Here is a 24,681-nt window from a genome sequence, read left to right on the forward strand (position 1 = left end):
TAGTGAAGGAATTAAGAGCAAGTACCCTAAAGCTAGACACAAGAGTTTGAATTCTGGTTCTGCCATTTATGAGTGCTTTGGATACTTAGGTCATTGGTAGCTACCCCTTCTTTCTTTCTGATGCACACTGAGGCCATATATTTTCTTCTAAATATGGTTTTAGCTTCATTCTCTAAATTTTGCTCTGTCAGCTGTGTTTTTCTTTATTGTGTACATAATAATGTTTAAAAATTTCCATTGAGATTTCTTCTTTGATTCAAGATCTTTTTGGAAGTATGTTTCTTTATTTCCAAATATTTGGAGATTTTTCTACCTTTTAGATGTGTATTTTTAAAATTAAAAATTTTCTCTGAGGGATATTAATACTTTAAAATGTGTTGAGTCATGCTTTCTGGTACAGCACACAATTTTGGTAAATGTTCCACACGATTTGGAAAGAATATATATTCAGTAGTTATTGAATGCATGTAAATTAGCTCAAGTTATTTCTTTTTTGTGTTTGCTAATGAAAAATTCTCTCACTTTTTTGTCTTAAAATATCTTAATTGCTCTGTTGATGGACACTTTTCGTGGTGTATGAAATTTTAACACCTTTGGCATGTTAAATCTCCTCATTGTTTTCTGCCTTCCATCATATCTGTTGGAAAGTCAGCAGAGAATGTCTTGAATACTAAAATTTTGAAAGCCTTGGTTCATCTCCAGTGTCTTTGGCCAGCTGTGATTTCAATATTTTCATATTATTTTATGGGTTTATTGGCTGGAGAATTGGTTGGTTGACTATAAGCTGCTCTATCATAAATGGAAGTGGGATTGTATTTTTTTTTATAAGTCTTAGCATGTTTGTAGTATTCCCTACATGTGTATGGATTGAAACAAGACATTGGTGTAAGTTTGGGAAGAGAAACATCATGGTAGAAAATACTCTACCTATGAAATAAATTTATGGTTCAAAATAAAGTAAACTCAATAAGAAATGATATTGATCACTTGGAGGAATACAAGAAGAGAACATTTATTTGTCTTTGGTGCTAGGAGCATTCTCCTTCAAGGTGCCCAGAAGCCTGATATTTTACACATAGAGAAAAAAATGTAATGTTCATACAACATGTGGCCTTACAGTGAGAAAGCTAATGTTAAATATAGTTTATTGGCTTTAGAATTTTATAATCAACCTATAGCCAAAGCATGATTGAAATATGTTATGGTTTAAAATTTCATTTAAATACAAACAACATGGACAATGTTAAAATCAAAAGTAAAGTATAATTTTCAGAAGGAGAAAAATAAAAGGAAAATGTGAGGAAGGAAGGTACCATATCCTCATTTTACATAGCAAGAAGTCAAAGGAAGCTGGGATTAAAAAAAAAGTCTATAAGCATTATTAAATTTACCAAGTTACTTAATTAAAAAAAATGAAAATAATTGTCTAGGAAATATTTCGGGATAAGATGAGGAAGAGTAGATGATCTCAACCCTTATATTTAATAGCAGGAATTAATTAGATATTATATGAAGTTAATAAAATAAGAATGGCATAAATGTCTTGTTTAAATTCACACAGTAGTCATGTAAGGAATTCAAACCAAAAACAATTAGAAGGGGTTTAGTCTGAAAGATGAGGTGGGATGAAGGGGAAATAAGGTAGCCACAATTTGCTCCTTCACATAAATTCTGGTTATTTTATCATCTTGTGCATGCAACTTAAAGGCTTTTATAACAATGTTTTATGAAAACACCAAACCTTTCTGATGTGGCGATTTCAGTAAACCAAGCTAAAAACTATTCCATTTTAAGAGCAAGCTTGAGCCAAAAGGGATGCCAAGATTGGAACAAAGTAGAGACTAAGGAAGGACAAGCTTCTTTGTGCCTCTGACAGAAGGGCTACCTGAGGTAAGAATGAGAACCAGTGAAAGGCTAAGAGACTTCTGGAAAGACAAAAACATACACTAACTTGTCAAAAAACTCATAAAGATATAACTCCTTTTAACCTCTTTAGGTTGTTAGAGTTTGTTTCTTTGAATGAGGTTCAGTGTAGGCTTGAGTTTACAAAGAATTGTTGGTTGTATTTTGAATGCACCTAAGATTTTATTATGAAAATATATTTTTTTAAATTTCTCTGTTAATTCATAGTGTCATCATTTTTAACCAAGTGATTTTTCTCTTTAAATTCCTTTATTGTCTGAACTTCCCTTTCTGTTTCAAGTCCATATCATGTTCCATTGCCAAATATGTCCTAGTAAAATAACTCTTTCATCATAGTAATTCCTTGTTCAGGAATTAAAAATGACTTTGTATGACATAATGAATTCAAAAGCATTATAATATGAATTGATGCTATTAATGAATTACATGGAGACAATAGCTATAAACTAAGGATGTCTTGGACAGCCTGGGTGGGATATATGGTTACCTTCACTTTTAATCTTTGACTATCTGCAAGGATTAGATGTCTTTTTTTTCTTTTTTCAATGGCTTTTCTCCTGGGTTGGAATTCATCCTTTTAATCTTTTCTCTCTCTTTTCAAATCCATACTAATTTTCAAGAATAAGAAGTCCTCCCTAAAGCTTTCCTATTTGGTTCACACCTCTCTTCTTAAAACTTTCATCTCTGCTGCAACATATAGTAGTTCATTAAAGAAGTCTTATAGTGCTTTCCCACTGTTTTATAGAAATGATTCCTGCTTTCCCAGAATCATAAAGTCCTTGACAACAAAGGTTGTTAAATTCTGTCTCTGTCAGGGCCCCAGAAAGAAGCAGTCAGCAGCCTGTAATGAGATATTTTAAGATATTTTAATGAAGGGACTCTTTGCAAAGGTGTAGACAAGAAACTCTATGTATGACACTGCATCCTGGGACTTTCAACAAAGGGTACTGTATCCCATGGTGGGCCTGATGGACAAGTAGAGGGAGCTGCTCCCAGAATGCAGACGGAGAGGGTTGTCAGACAGTAACTGTGGCTGGCACAGGAACACAGACACTAGGAAAGAGACCACATTACTAAGTACCCTGACCTTATTCATCTCCATAACTCCATGATGCTATTTCCACCCCACTACCCCAACACTGGTGAGCTGCTACTTGGAGTGATGGCCAGTCCTATAAGCCTGGTATAACAGGGAGGTTACTGATACCCCACAGCTATGAAGTGAACCATCAGAAGTGGTGCTCAGCCACGCTTATCCCTTAACTTACCAGTTCATTTCCATTTTGGAAAGGGGTTTTATAATATTTTTCACATCAAAAAGCAGAATATAGGACTCAAGCTGATAATCCATAAATATCTGCTGACGGATTTTTGATATCATATCAACTTTTGACATTTTATGATTTTATTTGATTTTTTAAAAAATTTTAAATGTTTATTTATTTTTGAGAGAGAGGGAGAGACAGCGTGAGCAGGGGAGGGGCAGAGAGAGAGGAAGACATAGAATCCGAAGCAGGCTCCAGGCTCAGAGCTGACAGCAGAGAGCCTGAGGCGGGACTCGAACTCACGAACCGCAAGGTCATGACCTGAGCAGAAGTTGGATGCTCAGCCGGCTAAGCCACACAAGTACCCCGATATTTTATGATTTTAAAACATTACTTGGAATTTTAATTTTATTACTCTCTTTTATACAAAAACAAGAAACTGAGTAATTTCCCAGCTCTCACAATTAATATTTTAATACTAAACATAAAATAACAAATTCACCTTTAGAGTTATTTATTTCATGTTTCTTCCCACTGTTCATTGGTCTATTTGGGGAAAAAATATGCTCAGTGTTAATATACACTCTAGGGTTTACAGATCACTTTAATATATATCACCTTTTGCATCTTTGACTCTTGTCTTTGAGTTCACTACAAACAATTCTCTTTAAACATATTTTGTATTATTTTTAAGTTATTTTTTCTACACTGGTGCAATTTCTGTTGATGATAAACATGAGGCTAATGTCTTACAGATTTCACTCCCTTCTTCATTGGCTCCACAGATTATTCTTGGCCTCCAGAAAGGTGTGGAAGCTTTTTGAAAGATGCATTTGTTTAAAGCATCTCTATAGTTTTAATTCATCTTCCTTTTTCTTGTGTCACTTTTTATTTAGACATTTTATAGTTAGTATCTGTGAAAGCAAACTTGCTTATAGTCTTTCAGTGCCAGCCACATTTTATGAAAAATTTTTACTCACAAGGAAGGTTAAAAGGCACAAAGATTTATTCTCTTCTGCTCTTTGCATCATGTACATGAGGTTACCATGCTGCTTTATCCCAGTCTGAAGTAACAGACTTGATATAGCTTGATGCTTGGTTCATTTTAAATAGATATCCTATTTAATAGCAATGTTGAGAAACTCCTGCCAAGTTTAATAGGCATACATGCTTTCAGGTAAATAGAGCTCATAACTTTACAGCCAAGAACAGCAGGGGTTGAGTCAACTAAATTTTTTATTATAGTCATTTAGAAATTCATTTAAATATTGCTCATCAGCATCTATTGATCTCAACATTTTTCATACAGCCGGAGAGGCTGGTATACATGCAAACCTAATGTATTAGAATCTATCAGATTGTTCATGAAAATTTCCTGGTACAATGTGCTGATTTCATTCTATGATTTGTTTTAGGCTGTAGCAGTACTGAAGTAAATTCCATTTTAACTTAGACTGATGCATCTTGTTTAGTTCTAGTTACTTGGAGCTGATTGGTGTAATGAATTTCTCCCTTATTGATCCACAAGTTAATCATTTCAAAGTCAATAAGTTTATGTGCATAATAATACAAATACACATTTCTGTTGTTTCTAGTTCAGTACATTCTTGCAGAAAGAAGTGGTTTTGCTGCTTAATGAATGAACATCACTGTTTAGAACTAAGATGGTAAATGTTCATCTTCACTGGGTTAATGAATAATATTAAACCAGCTTAATCTGGCATGTTTATATTCTGTGATACAAATATAAATTTGGGGATATATCCTGTCTTATGTTGCTCAAAAACGTTGCATTTTCTACGATTTTTCATGTGAAAGAGTGTGAGAATTTTTAGTGCTCTCTATGAATTTATGAATATTTGGCATGTATACAATTCATACAGTGTTCTTTTCCACCCAGAAAGAAAAGAAACTTTGCCCTCTTAAACCCTCGTGACCAGTCATAAACTTCAATGTTTCAAACAAACATATTTCAAAGAAAACATAGAAATACCTGCTGGACTTTATAGATGTCATTGATTAGAAATAGTATTATTAAAAAAACAAGCTGTGATTAATTTTTGGTGTTGGTAAAGAACCTACCTTCAATCTCTTTATAATAGCACTGAAATTTAATTAAAGGACAACATATTTAGGTCATTACAGATCCAGAGTCATTGGCTCTGTTATGACATATTTGGCACTCTCTACCCTGTGTTATGATGTATGTTGAAGGTTGTGGAGCATTAAGTTTCATACCCATCCTAAAGCACTCTGGACCTCTTGATGAAGTTATGAAGACAAACTAGAAACAACTGCTTCAGTGGTATAAGGTTTATCATACTGTATTATAAATGACCATTTCCATGTCCATATATTCCAAGACTCCAAAATTTTCAGACGAATTCCTAGAAAGGATTTCTATGTTTTTTTCTCCATTACTTATTTCTGAATTTAGCACAGTGCCCAGCACCGTACAAGTACTCAGTAAATCATTCATTCCTTACTGAAGGCTTGTTATAAAGTGCCTACCATAAGTGATACACAAGAAAGGTTATAGTGAGTAATATGCAAACATACCACTTAAGGTAAACTAGTTGTTGAGATGGTGAATATGCAAAAAAGGCACACGCTCTGAATGATTAGTTCCAAATACCTGTGTCCTCTGTGGATCAGTCAGAGAGAGACCTACCTCACTTTAGGCTGGAAAAGGATTCACCATGGAGGAAGAATCTGAGCAGATTGCTTAAGAATAGTTTGTACCTACCATTAGCTCCATGTTGCTTAAGCACAGGAATTTTATGATTATTTGTGTATGTATTCCTACTGCCTACCACACTGGTAAAAAAGTAGGTATTTCATGAATGTCTGCTGAAAGCCAGTTAGATGAAGATGGCAGGATGTATTTTATAGGTCAGAGCATGAGGTATACAGAGTTAGAAATTGCATGGTCTATTTAGGCAAGGAAGAGCTATTATGCCATCTAGCTATAGCACGAGGCAATTGTGGCTTGAAGAACAGTCCACAGATGGAGAATGCAGATTCTAGTCATGACAGCAAACTGTGGCTCTGTAAACTCAGGGAAACTCCTTAACCTCTCCGAGTCTCAAATGTTAATCCATAAAATGAGAAATAGTATGTCTAACACCAAGTTTGTTTTGAGAATTAAGGTACTATATATGTTACGGGCTGCATGTTTGTGTGTCCTTTGCAAACTTTATATCATGTAATCATAAAATGGTATTAGGATGTGGTGCTTTTGGACACTATTAGTTATTAGGAAACATAAATGAAATTAGGGCCCTTATAAGAAGAGACAGGAGAGAGTTCTCTCTCTTTCTCAGTCTCTGTGTTTATGTCTCTCTCTCTCTCTTTCTCTTTCTCTCTGCCAGCACCTTGATCTTGGACTTCGCAGTCTTTAGAAATTTGAGAAATAAATGTTTGCTGTTTAAGCTATGTAGTCTGTGGTATTTTTTCATAGCAGCCTGAAATAAGACAGGTTGTCACAATGCCTAATTAGGTGCCTAGTATGGAAAGTTTTTTTTAAATGTTTCATTTATTTATTTTGAGAGAGAAAGAGAGAGAAAGAGGCAGAGAAAGAGGGAGAGAGAGAATCCTAAGTGGGCTCTACAGTCAGCACCGGGCCCAACACAGGGCTTAAACTCACGAACTGTGAGATTATGACTTGAGCCAAAATCAAGAGTCTGAACACATAACTGACCGAGCCATCCATGCACCTCAGTATGGGTAGTTCTTCTTCTTTTTTTAAATATGAAACTTACTGTCAAATTGGTTTCCATACAACACCTCATCCCAACAGGAGCCCTCCTCAGTGCCCATCACCCATCCTCCCTTCCCTCCCACCCCCCATCAACCCTCAGTTTATTCTTAGTTTTTAAGAGTCTCTTATGGTTTGGCTCTGGGAAGTTCTTAATCAAAAAAAAATAATGCAATATGAAAGTGGAGAAAGGATATTGAACCTATGTGGTATTTGGTTCTAGGATAGTTTTATGGTACTTAAAAATTGATCTACAGCTCTGCTGGGGGCCCCTCCAACAATGTGTTAGCACCATTAGAAAAAAATCTTTATGTCTTGTAAGAAGTGGGCTCCTGGTGTTCTTCCAGACATCATTATAATTTTGTTTCCCCAGCCTTGATTTACCATGAGACTGCACTTTTCCTTGATATCTAGGGTTTTATCAGCCAGCAGGAGTTTGGCAGTTTGGGTATGTGGCTCTGGGGGTCCTCACTGAAGACATACATGGTTGAAAGAATAACGGTTTTCTCTTCAACCTCTGGAACATATGGTAACTCCTGGACTTCACTCATGGAGTTCATGTGAAACTCACAGGCATGGCTTTAAGATAATCTATAATTATCAGATCATTGTGGCTATATCATTTGACACTGGATGAAATGTGCACTGCAGAGAAAGTCAACATGCTGGATGTTTTCCATGTGCCCCTGTGGATTTATGTTCTACCTGTCTCTACTCTGTACCATGACCTCACCTGGGTTTCCTTGACCTCTGGCTTTCAGTTGGTTTTCCAATGGAATACAGTGTGGAGTGTTGACAGGTGGAGGAGAAAATAGATGTGGTATTTATTCCATCTGTTTTACCCCAAGAGGCTAAGAACTGTTTTTTTTCCCCCTATACTAAGGCCATGGCTCCTGTTCGGCAAACCCTCCACCCGAGTTCTGGTAACCCCTTTGTCTCCTTGCCCTTTCAAGTTCAGGTGTAGAATGGCTTACTGCTTTTATGGGGACTTGGGTCCTTCATCCTCTGTATTAGTTTCCTTAACCCTGTTCAAATCTTTGTCAATTGTTCTTTCATTATCATTTTGAATAGTTAACTATTTTCTGAGTCCAAAGTTTGGATTCTGACCAATACCTATACTTAATTAGTATCAATAACACTACTAAATAATATTAGTACAGTATTCCTTGAGTAGTACTGTTTGGTAACAGGTTGCCCTCAACCTGGCAGACCCATCATCAGAGTTGAGAGGGAAGCTTAGCTCTACTTGTATATATGCAATATTGAGTTTTGCATATTTTTCTTAATACCTGCTTATTACATATTAGTACAATCTTAAAAGAGGTAGCATTTAGATTTTATTTACTCTTTACTTAGAGGAGCATATTTGAAAATGTTAAAAGTAATTGGAGGGATGCTGGAAATCAAATTTAATTACACATTGAAATGAGCAGCTAGCTGCCAGGTTTGGCATGAACAAATGTTTGTTCCAGATAAAAAGTAGATTTCTGTAGAGGTGTTAAGAAGATGTCACTCTGTGATCACCCATTTTCACAGTTTAAAGTTTTGCCTCAAGTTTTGGCTTTTTACTAAACTTGGTTCAAATGAAAAGCTTTTTCCTTTCAGCTTTTAGGTTTATGCTTGAAATATTACTATGTCTGTATATGTTTGCTTTATGTTTGATCTAGAAACACAGTGAGAGATGCATCATTAGGGTGTTAAGAGTACATTTATTAGTGAGTAAAAGATGGAATGAGGATGTTCTTGGATATTTATATTTGTTGACAAAAGCCACATGATGTGAATTTATATTGTATTCAAGATGAAGCCATCATTAAGCATGATTAGAATTTATGTGAAAATGAGACAGATAGAAGAAATAAATTGTTGGTTTGAACAAAGTGTTATCTTTTTCTTTGAGGGAACATATTCCAATGCTTTTGTTTGTTATTCTCATTTCAGCAAGATGTATTCTTGAGTGACAGATGATTATTTGACAAAGAAATTTTGATTTTAAACAGAATGATCTAATACCACATTTTGAAGGCGATGGTATTTAATGTTCTATATTAAAGTATATATCATATTATTAAAAACATTATAGCTTCCCTCTCCTGTGTTGTCTTGGTCCATGCTGACAGCAAAAGGATAAATACAGTGCAACCAGGGTTCCTTTGGTAATACCATAAACATGACACATGTCATCCTATGATAAATTGGCTCTGTGTCTGTTCAATTTCAAATCAAAAGCTCTGGAGGCAGAAGTGTTAGGAAGCAGGCATAATTCTGGCATACAGAGGCCTCAGATGCACAAAATTAGTGTGCATGGAACAGATAACAGAGAAAGAGATCCACAGTGAGAGGAAGTTTGCACAGGTTTGTGGACTTCCTGGGGTTTAGGTAGTATTGGCAGATGTTAGGTGGGGAAAAAACATCTGTAAGCATGATAATGAGCATTCTCAGAATCTGAAGTGACAACTGTATCCAGCACAAATGCTTTCTTGTTGCCCTATTTGCATACCAATTAAATTTTAAAATAAAGAAACAAATATTGGGTTACTGAATTTGTTTGACAAATAATCTGTAGGGCTTACTCAATACAACTGGGTCAGGCATGTTGGCTGTTTGACAGATGTTGTATCTATGAAAGATTTAAGCAAAAAATGTATCCAGATTGTTACCACCCACAGTTTTATAAGTAGAAATTTGAAACGGGTTAGAGATGGTTTGATACCCTGAGGCGGCCACAATGGAGTGCTTTTTCTCTGTGCTCGGCTAATGCATTCAATAGGTGATATTTCACATTTGGTTTTCAAAGTAGGAAGTTTTAAAAAATAAAGTCATAAATTTAACATTGCATTTTTTGATATCTAGTTTTTTAGATTTAAATTGTACATTATACATTAAGAATTTGGATTTATTTATTTATTTTTTTGGTGTAAGCACAACTTTTTAAAAAGTGTTATATCAGCTTCACATGTAAAACCTAGTGATTCAACAATTCCAATCATCACCTAGTATTTATCATGCCTTCACCTACTTAACTCAAACTTCCACCCCTCTCCCCGCTGGAAACATCACTTTTTCCCTCTTATAATTAAGAGTCTGAGGGCACCTGAGTGGCTCAGTCAGTTAAATGTTTGGCTCTTGGTTTGGCTCAGGTCATGACCTCATGTTTTGGTTAGTGAGTCTGAGACCCCCTTTGGGCTCCACGTTCTCTCTCTCAAAATAAGTAAATAAACTTAAAAACGTAGTTTGTTATTTGGTTTATCTTTGTTTCTTACTTTTTTTTCTCTTTGCTATTTGTTTTGTTTCTTAAATTCCACATATGAGTAAAATCATATGGTATTTGTCTTTGACTTATTTTGCTTAGCATTATACTCTTTAGCTCCATCCACGATGTTGCAAATGGCAAGATTTCATTCTGTTTTATGGTTGAGTAATATTCCATGGTGTGTGTGTGTGTGTGTGTGTGTGTGTGTGTGTGTGTATGTATATATATATACACACACCATGTCTTCTTTACCCATCAGTCAATGGATACTTGGGTTGCTTCCATATCTTGGCTATTGTAAATTATGCCACTATAAACATAGGGGTGCACTTTTGAATTAGTTTTTTTTTCCTATTTATTTATTTTTTTAATTTTTTTTTTCAACGTTTATTTATTTTTGGGACAGAGAGAGACAGAGCATGAACGGGCGAGGGGCAGAGAGAGAGGGAGACACAGAATCGGAAACAGGCTCCAGGCTCTGAGCCATCAGCCCAGAGCCAGACGCGGGGCTCAAACTCAGGGACCGCGAGATCCTGACCTGGCTGAAGTCGGACGCTTAACCGACTGCGCCACCCAGGCGCCCCTTGAATTAGTTTTTTTTGTTCTTTGGATAATTACCAGTAGTGCAATGGCTGGATCATAAGGTAATTCTATTTTTAACTTCTTGAGGAACCTCCATACTGTTTTCCACAGTGGCTATACCAGTTTGCATTCCCACCCAACACTACAAGATGGTTCCCCTTTCTCCACAACCTCGCCAGCACCTGTTCTTGTGTTGTTGATTTTAGCCATTTTGACAGGTATATGGTGATATCGAATTATAATTTTGATTTGTATTTCCCTGATGATCAGTGATGATAAACATCTTTTCCTCTGTCTGTTGGCCATCCAGATGTCTTCTGTGGCAGAATGTCTCTTTGTGTCTTCTGCCCATTTTTTAATTGGGTTATTTGTTTTCTGGATGTTGTGTTATATCATATGTTACTTATATATTTTGGATACTAACCCTTTATCAGGTATATAATTTGCAAATATCTCTTCTCATTCCACAGGTTGCCTTTTAGTTTTGTGTGTGTGTGTGTGTGTATGTATGTGTATATATATATATATATATATATATACATATATATACATATGTATATATGCATATATATATATATATATATATATATATATATATATTTATTTTTGTGCAGCAACTTTTTATTGTGATGTGGTCCCAATAGTTTATTTTTGGTTTTGTTTTTGCCTCAGGGGGCATATCTAGAAAAAAGTTGCTGTAGCCAATAGCAAACCAAAGAGGTTACTGCCTATGTTCTCTTCTAGGCTTCACGTCTCACATTTAGGTCTTTTATTCATTTCGAATTTACTTTTGTGTAGGTTGTAAGAGAGTGGTCCAGTTTCATTCTTTTGCATGTTGCTGTCCAGTTTTTGCAACACCAATTGTTGAGACACCATCCTTTTTCCATTGGATATTCTTTCCTGCTTTGTTGAAAATTAATTGACCATATAATTGTGGGTTTATTTCTAGACTTCCTATTTTGTTCTATTGATCTATGTGTCTGTTTCTGTGCCAGTACCATACTGTTTTGATTACTGTACCTTTATAATATAACGTGAAGTCAGGAATTGTGAGGCCTCCCCTTGGCTTTTCTTTTTCAAGATTGCTTTGGTTATGGTTCCATACAAATTTTAGAATTGTTTGTTCTAGGTCTGTGAAAAATGCTGATGGTATTTTGCTAGAGATGGCATTAATGTAGACTGCTTTGGATGATACAGACATATTAACAATATTTGTTCTTCTGATCTGTGAATATGGAATGTCTTTCCATTTCTTTGTGTCATCTTCAGTTTCATCAGTGTTTTATATAGTTTTCAGAGGACATGTCTTTCATCTTTTTGGTTAGGTTTATTCCTAGGTATCTTGTTACTTTTGGTGCAGTTATAAATGGGATTGTTTTCTTAATTTCTCTTTCTGCTGCTTCATTATTGGTATATAGAAATACAACAGGTTGGTGTAGATTGATTTTGTATCCTGCGACTTTATTGAATTTGTTTATCAATTCTAGTAGTTTTTTTTGGTGGAGCCTTTCGGGTTGTTTATGTATAGTATCATGTCATTTGCAAATAGTGAAAGTTCTACTTCTTCCTTACCAATTTGATTACCTTTTATTGCTTTTGGTGTCTGATTGCTGTGATGAGGGCTTCCAGCACTGTGTTGAATAGAAGGGGTAAGAGTGGACATTCTTGTCTTGTTCTGATCTTAGGAGAAAATTTCTCAGTTTTCCCCTATTGTGGATGATGTTAGCTGTGGGTTTTCACATATGGCCTTTATTATGTTGAAGTATGTTTCCCCTAAACCTACTTTTCTGAGGGTTTTAATCCTTAATGGATGTGGAATTTGATTTTTTTAAGACTTAATTTCAATTTTTTATAGTCATCAGAACCTAAGGACATGGCTATATGCAATGAAATTGTCAATATGCAATGAAGTTTTTTTCTAGAAGCTTGAAAAGTTGAACAACCAATATGTATACTCCAAAATTCTGGGTATTTTCAGATATATTCCACAATTTCTGGATTTTGAGATAAAGTATGCATTATGTTTAAAAACATGCCTTTGAAAGAAGAAATTTATTGTCTTTTAGATGTGACATATTCAATAGATCAGTAAGATTCTAATACGGTGTCAATTTAATAAACAGAGTATCTGCTAGGTACCAAGTACAGTGTTAAGTCCTATTGGTATAAACATGAATAAGACATGCTCCGGGATCTTAAAAACCTTATACCCTTCCTTGGAAAACAGACACAAACATTATTTCAGTATAATTGATATGCAGAGAGGAAAAGTAACATACTATAAATCTTCTCGGAGTTTACATATGAAAATTCTTCTGGGAAGTTAGATACCAATTCATCTTTGTTCTACACAATGGACATTTTTTTGAAATGTGTACAAATCAAACATGTAAATTGAATCATATTTGCCTTGATTAATGCTTCAGAAACACTTTTATTGCTATTTGCATGTTTTTTTCATTTGGTTTATTTTCAATTGGTGTTGGATTCTCCTGTTGAAATTCTATCTCTCTTCCTTCTAGTTTTTCTGTCAAGCAGTTACTCATTTTAAACCTATAAATCCGCTGGAAGTACTTGTGATTTGAAGGACCCCTGAGGTGAATCATTATTTAAACTGAAAATTGCTTTGCTCGAGCAAAAGTTACTTTTATCTATTTTGCAAAAATAACTATCCAAAATATTTTCTTCAGACGCAGTATTCAAGTCAAACAAAGTTAGCTTTGGTGAATAGTTTCTCATCATTATACATTCAACCAGCATTTATTGAGATGCTATCGAGTATTAGGGTAATAGACTATATGAGACTTTTTCTCCTCTCAAATAATTCATGCTACCGTGGCAGACGTAGACTAAGAAGCACTGGAGTATAATGTCATAATAGCAGTATACTCCAGGTACTTTGCCAGCTAAGAGAACCTAAGAACAATCAAGGGACAGTAGGAGGAGGAGAGACATAAAACAGGCATCCCAGAGAGGGTGGCCCATGAACTGCTTCTTGAGGAAGGAGTAAATGAAGGTGGATGGAGGCTGATACCACATTACAGGTAGAGAATAACTTTTGCAACAGCATGGCAAATTCAGAGTGTGGCATAATAAGGGAAATTACCAGGGAGTCTTTCTGGTCTGCGTTCTATTTTAAAGTGTGCCTAGGAAGGTAGAGGGAGAGATGAGGCTGAAAAGATGAGACATTAAAGGGCCTTATATGCTATATTAAGTAAGGAAAATCACTTTATCCTAAAGGGATGTGTGGGTCACTTCTGTATTTAAACAGAATTACATTGTCTTATTTATATTTTAGAAATAGTACTCTAACAGCAGTTAATGGTCTAGAATCGCTGGAAAAGGCGATCTAAGAAATGAAAAAAAATTAGTTGAAAAAATCCTCAATGCGTCTGTGCTTTCCAAACAAAGCATTTTCAAAGAGCATAATTAGGTTTTAACCACATTATTTTTATTGGACAAATTAGGCTGGACGTTCACAAAAGCTTTCCTGTTAGCCTGGTTTCTTGTTTCCAGTTGGCATTCCTAATCTAAAAGTGCTTCCTTAGGGCTGAGAGTCACACTGGAAATTTTAGCTCAGGTTGGGCATGGACTTCTCTTGGCTGGTCTAGCCTCTGGCCGACAACCCCTACTCGGCCTCAGGAGGGGAAAGACTCCCAGAGGCCAGACAGTTCTGCTTCTTTTTGCAGTTGCCATTGCTTTTGCTGGAGCACCGTGGACAGAGTCCCAAGTTCTTTCAACAAAGCAAAGACTTGCATGAGATGTGACACATCTACAGAACTACTTATCAGCGAGGGAGAGGCGAGTGGGTTGGCACTTCCAGGAATATGACAGAAAGAAAAGGAAGAATAAAAAGCTGCTATCACACCTGCCACAGAGGGCAATAAAAGATGTGTGATATGGCAGGGCAGAAAGCTAGTGAGGGAGTTGAATGCTTCATGAATAAATGGCATATTTAGGGTAGCAAAAATGTGTTAGAAACATTTTTTTAGGTTATATTACTCTGGTAATGAATGAAGAGGGTCATTCTAAATCTCACAATTATCACAGTATGGTAGGTTTCCAGCATTAAAGACATGCAACACTAGCTTTTAATTCTGTAGTCTGGAAACACAGAAGACCTCATGTGTAGATAGATTATCGAGGAAGGGGCCAACTATTCTGGAACTTTTTGAACACTTTCTGAATGCTGTGGATTAATATCCAACTAAATCTCTGCTGCATAAAATTAAAGTAACAGTGGTTTTGCCTCTGGAAAGTCATTGGAGTGTCTGGACTCCACTGAGTCATAGGTCTTAGAAACTCTGAAAGTTTAGTCTAATTGAAGAAAGTTTTATTAAAGGCTAAATTATGCAGTAGATGCTGGCGTCAAGTGAGAGACAAGTCTCTTCCCACCTTTAATATGTGTACGGCACACAACCATTAATAGTTGAAATTCTGTATGATAAGAGCTGATTTAGAGTAGTTAATGGGATCATGGGTTAAACTTGGGTGTAAGGAAGTTGGGACAACATTATCATAGCTAATAATGGTCAGTAATATCTTTCTGGACAAGGTGGAACAGCAGTGGGGGTGGGGGTGGGGGAGGTGACTGACTGGCATTCTAGAAGAGGCAGGGGCATGAAACTGCAGTGCATGTTTGGTGCTACAGGCTGTTTAAAGTGGCTGGAGTCTGAACTGGAGGCCTGGAGGCCAGGCATGTTACAGTTAAAGCTGGACACATGCCTGGACCCCGAGCTTGGGAAACTTGTATGCAGGCTAAGGAAAGCATTAAGAATTTAGATGTGGGAATCACTGGTGAATGGTAACCAGGGGAGTAGTGTGACTGATTTCGCTTATGATGAAGATCTCTCTGATGGGCTTCTCAAAGATGGATTTGGGGCCAGCCAGGTTTGCATGAGAGCTCAAATTCCAGCAATTCTGCCTCTGGGGGAGGGGAGGTGCTTGGTCTAGGGCAGTGAGGCAGCTGAGAAACATGTCAGGACTTCAAAGGCATTTCTCAATGACTGCCAGGAACAGAGTCAGGATTGTTGGGGCAGAGGGAAACCAATTTTAGTGAGAAGGTAATTACTTCCATTTGAGACAAGTTGAGCAAGAGAAGAAAATACTTTTTTACTTTTAGTTTTGAGTAAGAGTATTATACAATCAGTGAGGTAAAGTTGGGTTGAGGAGCAGCCCAGCTCTAACTTTAAATGCTGAAGAGGAAAGTATCACAAAGCTCCTGAAGGACATACAAATGGCCGAGTTTCAGTTTTAGAGCTTTCTCTCTTGTGAGTTCCTGTATTTGCACACGGATGAGATTTAGGGTGGCAGAAGTTTTGAACTAAGGGCAAGCTAGGATAAGAAAGTTTGCATGGCTTTCAGTAAATGTTGTGTGAATGAAAATGACTAATAGGCTCCAGTTTCTTAGGAGCCGTATTAATGATTCTTTTCTTTGGTCAGAGATTTGGTCAGTAACGAACTAAATGGTCAAGTTCTTACTGTAACTTCCCATGTAATCAAATTCTTTAGAAAAATAATAGAAATTTTGCCGATCTAGCTTCATTTGTCATTTCTTCTCATGGCACTTTTCTGATTGGGACTTTGTTCCATAACTTTTCTTCTTATTGACGTTGGCTAATTGAGACTATGTGCGTGGTTATGCTGGTCCTATTCCATTTATGGAGAGCTTTTCTTCTTGTCGATCAAGTGGGGAACATAAATTACTGGTCCTACTTCTGTTATCTGGTTATTAATCTTAACTTTAATCCCTTGCCCTAATTTCCCACTTGTAACCTGTGTATTGACCAGAGAAATTGTCTCTTTGAACATCATGTGGATCTTAGCAACTGAGAAGTGAAATACTAAATCTTTTGAGGCAGCTATTTATTGATGCAGTAAAAATCCATTTTCATTGTGAACGTATTTTGTTAAATAGTGCTTTTAAAGAGGAAACATGCCATTATGCCAAAAACCTCAGCACACTTGCTATCCATGTTTGGATGCCAGAGTTTTCTTTCTTTCTTTCTTTTTTTTTTTAATGAAATTTATTGTCAAATTGGTTTCCATACAACACCCAGTGCTCATCCCAAAAGGTGCCCTCCTCAATACCCATCACCCACCCTCCCCTCCCTCCCACCCCCCATCAACCCTCAGTCTGTTCTCAGTTTTTAAGAGTCTCTTATGCTTTTGGATGCCAGAGTTTTCTATAACAGAAACGTTATCAAAATCCTCTCAGCTAAACAGGCAGGAGTCCTGATAGTGTCAGAATTCTGTGTGGCTCAGTGGTGGGCCAGGTTAGATAAATATCCCTCTTCCTTAAGACCTAACAGAAATTTTTGACTCAGGAGTTCTTGTGGCTACTGAAAGGCTGAGCTGTACCAGGCCCTTCTGAATCTGTTCTCTCCACAATAGCTGGCATATCCTAATACATATTAAACTAGATTTAATTTTTATTTCAATAAATGTTTTTAAGTTTTTTTTTTTGCAAATATACTTAAATTTTTACTATTGCCTACATCTCCATTACAAAAATAACTGATATTCATAATGATGACCCCATTACAGCATGAAGTGTTGAATTAAAGCAATATCAAATTTGTTCTATGGTATCTGAGGCAGTGAAGTGGATTTTCATAAACAATATGGGGTAAAATTCAAAGATTTGTTTTATTTAAAGGTTATATCTAGTTCACCCAGAATGCCTCATATTTGACCTCTTTGGTTAACTGGAGTTTTACTCTCCAGGCTTGCTGAGAGCACAACCTTATGTTAGATGGGCAGAGGGAATTATCTAGATTTATGGAAGGTATATGTGATAATGAAATATTTAAAATGCAAATGGAGGAAATCCTTTGCACTTCAATGTATTGAATGTGTTCAAGTCTACTTGGCATAAGGAAGCCAAGTAGGAAATTATGTGTCTAAGGATGGCAAACTACCCAGTCACCTGGAACATCATATCACTTACCTATGCAGAAGAGAAATTGAAAATGCCCTGAATAAAGGCAAGCAGAACAGTAATGTGCCAACCCAACGTATCAAAGAAAGAAATGGAGAAAATGTGGGGTTGTCAAATTTTATATCAAGACAATGTTTAACAATATACATATACCTTTTTTTTTTAAGTACAGCAAGAGATAATTCTAGCTGCTTGAAGAAACAAAGGAGCAAGTTGGAATGCAGTGACAGCTCTATAATGCAATAATAGGGTGCATGTCTTTGGAGCGGAATGGAGCAACTGAAAAGTAAGGGTCAGCTTCATTAATTACGTTTTAAAATTTTTATTTTAATTCCAACATAGTTAACATATGGTGTTACATTAGTTTCAAGTGTACAATATAGTTATTCAGCAATTTCACACATTACTCAGTATTCATCACAACAAGTGCACTCCTTAATCCCCATCATCTATTTCACCCATTCTCCTACCCACCTCCCTCTGCTAACCATCCATTTGTTCTCAATAGTTAAGGGTTTGTTTCTTGGCTTCTCTGTCTCTCTCACTCTCTTTTTATTTCCTTTGCTCATTTGTTTTCTTAAATTTCACATATGAATGAAATCATAGAGTACTTGTCTTTCTCTGACTTTGCTTAGCATTTTACTCTCTAGCTCCATCCATATTGTTGCAAATGACAAGATTTCATTCTTTTTTCTGGCTGCATATTCCTGTGTGTATATATGTATACACATATGTATATATATGAGTGTGTGCATATATATATATATGTATGTGTGTGTATATATATATATACACACACATATATATATATATATATATATATATATATATATATATATACCACCTCTTCTTTATCCATTCATCTATCAATGGGCACTTGTGTTGCTTCCATATCTTGGTTATTGTAAATAATGCTGCTATAAACATAGGGGTGCATGTATCCTTTTGAATTAGTGTTTTTGTATTTTGGGGATAAATACGCAGTAGCACTAGATTATAGGGTAGTTCCATTCAACTTTTTGAGGAACCTCCCTACTGTTTTCCACAGTGGCTGCCCCAGTTTGCGTTCCCACCATTGGTGCACAAATATTCCTTTTTCTCTATATCTTAGGCAACATTTGTTTTGTGTGTTTTGATTTTAGCCATTCTGACAGGTATGAGGTAGTTTTGATTTGCATTTTCCTGATGATGAGTGATGTTGAGCATCTTTTTCAGGTGTCTGTTGGCCTTGTGGATATCTTCTTTAGAGAAATGTCTGTTCATGTCTTCTGCCCATTTTCTAACTGTGTTATTTGTTTTTTGGGTGTTGACTTATGTAAGTTCTTTATATATTTTAAATAAGCCCCATTAGTTATTATCTGTTAATCAGATTAGTCATTGGCAAAATCTACTGGAGTTTGAAATCTTCTTCAGAGAATCACAGAAAATCACATATTTTTCAAGGAAGCTTACTTGAGGCACAAGAATGTGACTTCCTATTAAGGAATGAGCTACTGGTCTTTTCACAAGATAAAGATCCATGCCTCTAGAGGGAAGCTCCTTCTGGTAGGGAGGACCCCAGCCAGAAGCCCAGGTGTTGATATGATACCTACATCTGTATGTCACTCAGCCTTTCCCACACTGACCAGCATGAGCAGCATTAGCACTACATGCTTTCCAACTTTCATTTTTCTTTCCTAGTTTATCACAATCCTACCTACTTGAATTCTAATTATACCAGTAAAAGGCCTCCAGATAAAGTATATGTTAGAATCATTTCATTTTGCTGGACCTTTCAGGTTTAATTTCTTAATTAGCTATTCTTCTAACAAATTTACACATTCTGAAAAAAATAGATTTTACCCATGGCATGCAACGTTCCTTTAGATGTTTTATATGGGAAAATATTAGCCTTAAATCATTGTCTTGCCAAGAAATGACGTGGAACTAATATTTATTGAATAAGTTAGCTGCTATACATTAGCTAATTGAATTAACTGCAGTGGAATCAGTAATTTTCTTTCTTGTTTATTTAATAACTTAATTTTCCTGCCACATAGGTGACTTAATTTTTACCTAAGTCTTATTTGTTTATCTTAAAGCTTAGTCACTTAGATAAAGCAGGTATTTGTATTATTCTGTGTCCATTTTTTCTGGGGTACGTGTACCATTTCATTTTTTTAAAAAATTTTTTTTAACGTTTATTTTATTTATTTTTGAGACAGAGAGAGACCGAGCATGAATGGGGGAGGGGCAGGGAGAGAGGGAGACACAGAACGGAAGCAGGCTCCAGGCTCCGAGCTGTCAGCCCAGAGCCCGACGCGGGGCTGGAACTCACGGACCGTGAGATCGTGACCTGAGGTGAAGTCGGACGCTTAACCGACTGAGCCACCCAGGCGCCCCGCATGTACCATTTCAATCTGTACATCCAAGTGTGCTTTCATTTTGAAGTGTTTTATTTATTTATTTACTTACTTACTTACTTATATATTTATTATACATTTAGATTTTTGGTACATTATTTTATTTTCAGTCTTCGAGGTTATCAATATGCATAGTATGAATATACTTGGTCTTTTTTTAAGTCAAGTTTATTGATTTATAATATATGTATAGTAAAAATTCACTGTTTTTTTAACTGTACATTTTGACAAGTTGTGACATATGCTGTATGATCACTACCACATTCAAGATATAGAATATCCTCAGTCATCCCAAATTATCCATATGTCTCTTTATATTCACAGAGGTTGCTTTTCCAAAACTTTTTTCATTAGTGATCATGTTTTTTTACCAGTCCATTTTTTTCCAGCTGACAGTCTGCAATCACTGAATGGCTAACTGGGAAAAAGACTTGCCCTTAATATTCATGACATAAATGCAAATTAAACAACAATAAATACCACTTTTGTCTGTCTTACTGGAACATATTAAAGATATGACATCCACTGTGAGACTGGTGTAGTTGGCCGTATTATTTTTGCATGTGGGAATAAATATTGGTACATTTTCAGAGGGAGTACTACATTACAATTTCTGAAATAGGAAGTTCATTAAACTATTCCACTTTCCAAGAAAGTGTTAGAGATATGAATTGGTATTAATGTATAAAGATATTCATCATAGTATTTTTATAATTATAAAATGAATATTCAATACTATGAAGTTTATTGTGCTGTGTTATACCTGTTTAACGGGATATTATACAGCTATTAAAATATTTTAAATATATAGCTGTTATGTGATATAATTATTTTAACAGAAAAAAGTTAGGACTGACTCCCTGGATTAAGTATTTCTCCTTTCTTGGGGATGGGTGGGCTCCCAAAGATTCTGTCTTTGCCACAGCTTACTGATCTGAATTTTTCAAAATTTGTATAATTAACCTTGCTTCATTTATGGTCATAATTTTTTAATAATCAAATCTTAAAAAATCCAGTTATTTCTTGGGATGGTATATAATGAATAGAAGATTATATACTTCTGAGGCCACAATGTTAAGTCTTTATTTTTAAATATATTTTTAAACTAATTTTTAAATTTTTAAATATATTTTATAAAGTTCATTTAATATTTTTAGAATATAGTGTTATAACAAATACAATGGTAGGGAAAAGGTATAGCTCTTATAATATAAAAGCAATACCATTCATTTAAGAATCATTTTAAAAGAAAGAAACTTGCGAGAGAAGACCTGAGATAATTAAATTTTCATTAATTGTTTTTCTAGAAGATTATTTTTTGCTGGCCATTGATCTTGATAATAACCGTTAGACTTTAATTCATGGATATATGGGTATGAAAGGCATACTTGATACAACATTTGGCTAGCACTGATTGACATAAACATTTGAATAAATCTTCAAAAATCTGTCATGGCCAAGAACACTGAACATAAACTCCTTGACACATGTGACCCACTAATGTTGGAATTGTTTGAAATGCCTCTTTAGTCTTAGCCCAACCCTTCCTAATGGAGTTGTCTTTATTATTTCTCAATTTCATTCTTCTGGATGTTTATATCTAATAACATACACGCTTATTAGCTTGTTTCAGTTAAAATGATTTTTATACTTTTTTAACATTTCAAAAAAGCAAATATTCATTTAATTTCTAAGATTATGAGGTAAGGAATGTCTGTTTTATTTCAAGATGTGAATTATGTTCACAGAAATAAATATCAACAAAGATACATGTTGAATTGTCTTTGTATTGAAACTGTAAATTCTTGAGAGTAGAGAATGTATATTTTGTTCACTATGATCTTTTGACTTGAAAATAGATGATCAATAAATATTGGTTATGAATAAATATTACACTTACATTGTCGAAAATCAACTTCATTAGTAGAGTGTCAAGAAAATTTAAGTGAATTAGACATACACAGACTCTTTTTTAAAAAAATGCTTATTGGGGTGCCTGGGTGGCTTAGTCGGTTAAGCGTCCGACTTCAACTCAGATCCTGATCTCACAATTCGTGAGTTCAAGCCCCGCGTCACGCCCTGTGCTGATAGCTCAGACCCTGGAGTCTGCTTCAGATTCTGTGTCTCCCTCTTTCTCTGTCCATCCCCTGCTCGCGCTCTGTCTTTCTCAAAAATAAATAAAACATTAAGAATATGCTTATTCCAGGCATTAGAAAGTAGACATACGAAAAATGCAAATGGAGCATGGAGTTGATTGAACCAAGTAATACAGTATCTGTTGCTCCTACCTGTTCTTTCACATGTCCTTCCATGACTTTTTCCCTGTCTCTAAATGAAACAATTCCTTTTTGTTTAAATCCTGTAAAGCAACCAAGAGTCATGGATTAATTTGGTTCTTCTTCCTTTGAGCACTGATCATGTTCGTAAAATGCTTTCTATGCTGATATGTCTTTAGTGTCTTATGAATAATTAGTTGATTTTGCTGATAATTTGAGAAAGGAAGAAGATCTCACATTTCATCACTATCAGGGAACTTTGACATGTTAAGTTTTTACCATTTAGCATAAGTTAAGTCTTATTAGGACCTTTTGTCAATAGTAATTCCTAGGCTTCTGTTAGTTGCTATACAAATAAAAGGAGAGAGATTGACTGTAGAGTTCTGGAACAAACTAATGAGGAATTAAGTTTCTCTATATTTTAGGCAGATCATGATCTAAATTAGATGCCCTTTAGGTTTCTCATCTCTATGGCCTAATTAAATTAAACCCAAACTCTATGAAGTCAAGTATTTCTATGTGTAAATTGTATCCTTAAATCTTCTCACACCATTTCAAATCACCTTACTACCAGTAATAAACTCTCTACTTTTTCTCTGTCAACATCATTGTTGATCTCATAAGTCCTGTTTGTTTCAAAACCTCAATTGTGACTGACCTCAATCATGATGAAATACTTCTTGTATTAGCTCATGCTTTGGGATGAGTTTTGTCACATTATCAAGCACTTGCTTAAGTGATGTTTTGGAATGTTTTTTGATTTATGTTCATTGTTCTAACTACATTGTGGACCTTTCAAAACTGAGGCAGAAATAAAGATATCAGAGAAACTGAAAGAGCAATTTGTTTTCTGAGGCATCTCTCTCAAAGTGGGACTTGTTCAACCCTTTCTTCAGGTGGAGATGTTGAGCTTATGGTTGTTAACATATTATGAAAAGAAGCGTTGTAATGATGAAACACTAGAAGACATTTTCAAATAGTGCCTCTTTTTTAATGTATTTGTTTCCCAAGCAGCAGACGGTACCACCAGTAATCCTGTCTGGACCCATCACTGAGCTTGCTCCACAAATGTAAGAACTCTTCTGTTTTTGCCCCAGGCATAACACTTCTGTTATTCATAGGCTCCCATGTGTTTATATGTTGTCACATTGTCATGAGAAGAAAATAAATGACATGTGAGATATTCTGAGAATCTTAATTTTTCTATGATATATAATTTGAAGCTCTACTTAGGGTGAAAACCTAAAGATTATTGCATTACATCCTAAATTTATGATAAATCCAATAAGGGGTTAATATAAAAAACTCATCAAACTCAACAGCAAGAAAAATTTTGATTAAAAAATGGGTAGAACTCCTGAATAGACATTTTTGAAAAGAAAACATACAGCCAACAAACACAAGAAAATACACTCAACATTAGTAATCATCAGGGAAATAGAAATCAAAACCATGATGATATATCACTTTACACCTGACAAAATGTCTATTACCAAAAGGTAAGAAATAACAAATATTGGAGAAGATGACAAATAAGGGAAAGTGTTGGAGAAAAGGGAACACTCATGCACTATTTGTAGGGGATATAAATTGGTTCAACCACTAGAGAAAACAGTATGGAGGTTCCTCAAAAAATTAAAACTAGATCTATCATGCAATCTACCAATTTTACTATTGGGTACTTATCCAAAGAAAATCAAAACATTAATTCATAAAGGTCTATGCACCCTTAGGGTCACTGCAACATTATTTACAATAGCCAAGATATGGAAGCAATCTGAGCGTCCAACAAGATTTGAATGGATAAAGAAGATGCAATATATATGTGTGTGTGTGTATATAATGGAACACACACACACACAGGCACACACATACACACATATATACGATAGAATATTAGCCGTAAAAAAGAATGGATTCTTGCCATTTGCAACAACATGGATGGTCCTAGATTTTACTTATACTAGGTAAAATAAGTCAATCAGAGATATAGCAATATTGTATGATTTCACTTATATATGGAATCTAAAAAAACAAAGCAAATGAACACATGAGACAAAACAGAAGCGGACTCAGATTCAAAGAATAGTCTGGTGGTTGTTGGAGGGAGCTAGGGGGATCAGTGACCTAGGTGAAGGGGATTAATAGGTACAAATTTATGGTTATAAAATAAGTCACAGGAATGTAGGTACAACATAGGGAATATAGTCAGTAATATTGTAATTACTTTGTATGGTGATAGATGGTAACTAGTCTTATTGTGGTGATCATTTTGTAGCGTAT

At 35.4% G+C, this 24,681-nt stretch overlaps 1 long non-coding RNA gene across 1 annotated transcript in view; it reads left to right on the forward strand.

Moving 5' to 3' along the window:
- LOC123379097 overlaps nt 1–24,681 on the forward strand; it is a 256,416-nt gene that overhangs the window by 155,714 nt on the left and 76,021 nt on the right. The window contains exon 4 of the long non-coding RNA XR_006583085.1: nt 17,888–18,006. This is a non-coding gene — a long non-coding RNA (uncharacterized LOC123379097). The remainder of the gene's footprint in view (nt 1–17,887; nt 18,007–24,681) is intronic.

The sequence above is a fragment of the Felis catus genome, chromosome A1, assembly GCF_018350175.1.
Source record: "Felis catus isolate Fca126 chromosome A1, F.catus_Fca126_mat1.0, whole genome shotgun sequence".
In the NCBI taxonomy this organism is placed as follows: domain Eukaryota; kingdom Metazoa; phylum Chordata; class Mammalia; order Carnivora; family Felidae; genus Felis; species Felis catus.